This window comes from Amorphotheca resinae (assembly GCF_003019875.1).
Source record: "Amorphotheca resinae ATCC 22711 unplaced genomic scaffold M430scaffold_8, whole genome shotgun sequence".
NCBI classification, from domain to species: Eukaryota; Fungi; Ascomycota; class Leotiomycetes; order Helotiales; family Amorphothecaceae; genus Amorphotheca; species Amorphotheca resinae.
In genome coordinates, this window is record NW_020194478.1 from 1,809,983 (window position 1) to 1,815,982 (window position 6,000).

Consider the following 6,000-nt stretch of genomic DNA (forward strand, 5'->3'; position numbering starts at 1 on the left):
GATTAAGGATTAGGCGTAAGGGCTTAGAAATTATATACAAGGGCTTAGAAATTAGAAGTAAGGTAACTATGTCGTACTTTTAAGAGAACATAAAAGGGTTATAAGAAGATAAGAAAAGAGAATAGGCTAAGGGAATTAAGAGGATTTAGAGATAAGTTTATAGTCTATATAGTAACCTACCTTTGTCTTTAAATATACTATACATCTGCCTTTACCTCTTTTACTCTATAGATATATACCTAACAGTCTATTACTTAGTATAAGTAAAGTACTAGTAAGTCTATAAGAGTAAAGGCTATATAGTTATTTATGTTTATAAACGTTACTTACTTTTTACTTAGGTTATAAAGACAGGTATAGACTAGTACTATATTATCTTATAAGGCGTTACTATCTAGTTAATATACTTACTAATTCTTAATACCCTAGGTTAGACTAGCCTTCTTTAGTGCCTTACTAAAGAAGACCTAGTAAGGCTATAAGTAGTTATAAGTAATATAAACCTTTATTACTTACTCTAAGATAAAGCTAGTAAGACTACTCTTAGATTAAAGACCTTTTTTTACCTAGCCTATAAGTAGTAGCTCTTACTATATATACCTTAGAAAGAGCTAACCTAATAGTAATATAGTAAACAAGATTTAACAATCGACTATATATAGGCTATAATAACGCTCTAGTATACTTACTAAAGCGACCTAGGCTATAAAGAATCTAACTACTATACCTAGCTAATTAAAGTTACTACTTAATTAAAGGACTACTAAAAGAAGGCTATAAAAACAATAAAATAAAGCTAGACCTTAATAAACTAAGAACTTGTTACTATTAAGGCTAAGAAGCTCTACCTCTTTTTAAGACTACTAGATATATACTATAAGGTTAATAAGATAGTTAACTTACTTACTACTTAACTTATATATATTACTAATATATTTACTTTAAGAAAGAAGGTTAGCTAAGGATTTAATAGTCTAGTCTAATAATCTAATAGTAGATCTAATACTAGTATATATATAGTAGTGTTTTAACATTAGTATTAATAATTTAATAATTGTTAAACAGGATAACAGATTTATTATAAGAACTATAAATTAAATTAACTAAGTAAAGTAATTATATAGAGTGCCTGTATAGTAATAGTAAATAAATAACTTTTAACAAAGGTTACTAACCTTAATTAGGTTAGGCTAGAGCCTTCTAGTCCTGTAACTAAACCTTACGTAATAAGGCTAGTAGTTTCTTATAATACACCCTTAAACCTACGCTTATAACGTCTTAAATCTAGCCTAATTTATACACTACTTGTTGTTCTACTAAGTAAAATACTAAAAGAACAAATAGAAATAGTAGACTAGTAAGTTTTTTACTATCTTATTACTAAAAAAAGAAATAAAAATAGTAAACTAGTAGAATTCTACTACTTTATTACTATAAAGAAAAATAAAAACAAGAAATCGTCTTAATTAAGTAATTAGAATAACTATAGTATACAGGTTTAATAGCTTTAAGAACTTAGCGTGTTTTAGCCTTTTTAAAGCCTTAGTAAGTCTGTCTATAGCTATTTTATCTATATACTTAAACTATACCTTTATTTTACTTAGTACGACTTACTCTTAAATATAGTAGTACTATACGTTAATGTACTTAGTTCTCTAGTAGATAACTAGGTTATCTATAAGGGCTAGGGATCCTTAATTATTACTATATATCTAAATTATTTTAACGTCTTTAGAGTTAATACCTAACTTATAAAACAGTTGTCTTAGCTAGGCTACCTCTCTAGTAGCGTTAAACAGTATGTAGTACTCTATCTTAGTTAATAATAGCGCTACTACTTATAGACGCTTTAATCTAAAAGATATAGTACCTTTATAAAAGTTAAACAAGTATCTAATAGTTAATCTACAAGTCTTAATATAGCTAGCGTAGTCTAAATTACTATATTTATACAGTCCTTCTAATACTCCTTTAACTACCTTATATATAATCCCTAAGTTAGGCGTTCCTTATAAGTATTATAGCACGTGTTTTATAGTGCTTATATAGTTAGCAAAAGGGTTTGTAAGATAGTGTAACAACACAGACATTAAATACCTTAAAGGCGTACAGCAGGGCTTTTTAACAGTCCTAGGATCGTCTTATAATAGGTATAGAACAGGGATTGTTACTATATAAAGAGAGGGTTTTAGATTAATCGTAAAATTATCCTTATTTATATAGTATTACTTGTATAAGATTATCTATATTAATCTAGACAGTTATATAAAAGAAGGATCTGTTTAAAAAAGGAGGGTCGTAAAAAAGGATAGTTAATATCAAAAAGGACGATCCTAGGATAGTTGATTAGTAAGCATATTAATTATCTAATTAATTATCTAATAACCTGTTATACGCGCGATCTCTCTAGAGTCTCTCTATAATGTACGACATATACCTAATACATAACACACAATACACGTACACCTACCTAGGTAGACCGCGCTCTCTACGCGCGTATAAACTTTTGCTAAATTAATTGATTTTAATGTTAATTTTATTATAGTGTTAAGTCCTATAGAGCTATAGCTATAGTAAGAGGCTGTACAACAATCAAAAAGTTTAAAAATATTTTTTTTAATATTTTTTTTAAATAATAATCTTATAATAATTATAGTTATTGTTATAAGAAACCACTAGCCTTATTACGTAGGAGTTTAGTCACGGGACTAGGAGGTACTAGAGGCTCTAGCCTAACCTAATCAGGGTTAACAACCTTTGCTAAAAGTTATTTGTTTACTATTACTATATAGGCACTCTATATAATTACTTAAATCCTTCTTTCTTTAGTTAATTTAATTTAAGTCTACTATAATAGATTGATTATCTTGTCTAATATAGTAGTAATACTATTTGATCTCTTTTAACACTAAATTTAAATTTGATCTATTATAAGATCTATTATAGTAAGGCCTGTTTTTAATTATAGCACGTTTATTAAAGATTAAACTAAGCTCTAAACTAGATTATAGAGTTAAAAGAAGATAATAGCTATATCTATAGAACCTTAGACTAATTACGATATCTAACTTAATAGCGCTCTCTAGTAGTAAGAGGCTATAAGGTAAGAGTAACTACTATACTTAGAAATCTAATGTATTTAATATATTAAAAGCTAATAGACTTAATAGATATATATCTAAGAACTACTTTATTCTAAAGGTTATTAAGTATAGTAATACTAAAGCTATAAAAGAAGAATAAGAATAATATAGTAAATAAAGAGCTAGTAATATAGTAATACACTAGGTTATTAAGGAGAATATCTTGTTAGTTCTTATACTTAATCTTATAGCTAAAGTAGACTTAGTAAAGGCTATATAAACTAAGCTAGCTAATTACTATAAGAGTAAAAGGTTTACTTAATAGTACTAAGTAGTAGATAAGTTTTAGTTACTTAGATATAAGGATTATAATTATATAAAAAAGTTTATTAACGCCTTTATAACTTAACTTAAACAAGCTACTTAACTAGATATAGTACTTAAGAGCGACTACTTATATACTATTATCTTTATTAATTAACTTATAGAAGCCTTTTCTTAATAGGCTAAGAGATACTAATCCCTTTAAAACCTATAAAAGAGTAGTAAAAAGAGTACCTTATTACTTAATACGTTAATTATAAAGATTAGAGACAAAGCTTAAGTAAAAGATAGTAGATTAGTACTATTATTAGTATTATTATATAGTAAAAAGCCGGATAATAAGGATAATAAAGAAAAGAGTAAGAATAAGAATAAAGATAAAAAAAAGCTTAAGAAAAAGTAGTACTACTACTATAGTAAGCTTTATATTATAAAGAATAAAGACGATTACTAGACTACGTTTTTAGAAAAGTGTCTAAAGAAGGACTAAAAAGAGTCTTTAAAGAGCGCTATATTACTCTATATAGTAAGTAATTAGTAGCTATAGATTAATAGTATACTAGGCCTAAGGGCGTTAAAAGTAGTACTTAGATTAGTTACTTAAAAGAAGTTTTAAAAAGAGAATTAGTACCTTAATATAAGGGTAACTTACTATATATATAATAATAAGTTAATCTACTATAGTTTTAAGGTAACTAAGTAGTTATAGCCTATTCTAATAAGGGCTAGGTTAATCTAACTAGAGAGTTATAGTAATATTATTCTAAAGGCTAAAGTAAGGGACAATTAGTATTATAAACTATAGCTAAAAAGAGTTTTATTTATTCTAACCTTTTTTATTAACCTCTTATTAAGAGTTAAGCTTTTATACTATAGTAGATCTATTATAAAAAAAGCCTTTTTAGATAAAAAAAGAGAAATACTTATACTTTATAAGGTTAATAATATAAGGGTATATCTATAGTTAGACTTACTTAGCTATTATATTATAGTACTACTAGCTACTCTTTAATAAAGTAAATTAAGTATTAAGCTATAGTATAAAAGATTAGAGTACTTAGGCTTTAATAACGTCTAAAAAACTATAAAGATAACTACTAGTATATAGATTATAGATAAGCCTATAAATATAGATCTTAGTATTATAGTTCTTTATAAGCCTTATAAGCTATTAAAACTACTATACTTAGTTAGACGCTTTATTAAATACTAGCCTACTATTATACTCTAAGAAGTAAGTATAGACGTAGTAAAGATTACCTTTATTAGATTCTATAGTAAGTACTATACTATAATTATAATAGATATAGTTATGTATACTAGATAAGGCTACTCTTATAAAAAGAAAAAAAAGGCTTATAATAAGATCTTTAGTTTTATTAATATAATAAAGCGTTAGTTTACTCTTTTTAAGATCCTTATATTAATAGTTAATAGTAGTAACAAATATAGTAGTATTATATTAACTAGTGTTTATAAGGTAAAAGAGATTTAAGTTAAAGAGACTATACTATATACTCTTAAGTAACTAAACGTATCTAAGATTATAAACAAGATTATAGTTAGATAGCTATACTCTACTATAATTAACTAAGACGTTCTTAAAGAGCTATAGCTAAAGTTACTAAAAGAGATAATCTATATTATTAATAAAATAGTTACGTTAGCTATTAAAGGCAAAACCTTATATTAAGCCTTTATAGATTAGCTATACCTAAATTAAGATAATAAGCTGTCTATAGCTTACTTATAAGTACTTAGCTATAAGGTATATATTTATATCTTAGAGTAAAGATAAGTTAAGTTAGAAAAGTTTAATAAGTATACTAAAAAAGATATCTTTCTTAGTTTTAAAGGCTACTATATCTACTACTATTACGTACTCTTAAGAGCTTATAAGATTATTAGATCCTTAAACATAAGATTTAATAAAAGAGGTTTTATATTAAAAGTACTAGATAGTAGATTACTATTACTAATAGCTAAACTACGCTTACTAACTAATTTACTTATAGATTTAACAAATACTAAAGACGTAAGTAAAGCTAAAGACACTAATAAAGCTATAGAACTAGTTAAAGATTAGAATCTAGCTAAAGTAGCTAAAATAGCTAAGAAACTACTCTTTACTACTACTAATATTAATCTATTAGCTAATACTAACTCTACTATAAAACAGATCCTAGATTAGTTAACTACTATACTACCTGATTTAGTAGCTATTAAGTATAGCTATAAGCGCCTAAAAGGTTTAAAGAACAAGCTAAAGATAGTAACTTAAGCTCTAGCTTAAGCTTAAGACTTTATACGTTTTATTAACCTTAAAACTACTTAAATAACTTAATCTTAATTACGTTATATAACTAGAAAAAGGAATATAAAGAATAATACTAAATAAAGAGTATAGTAATTAGCCTATTTAGCTATAGCTATAGTGTTCTATACTACTTACTAGACTATAGTTAAAGATAATCTAGAAAACGTACTAATTATATATAAGAAGGTAGTTAGTAGTACTAAGTCTAAATAGTAAAAGAAGGCTATTTAAAGTAAACTTAACTTACTTATAAAGAATAATATATAGAGTCTAGTT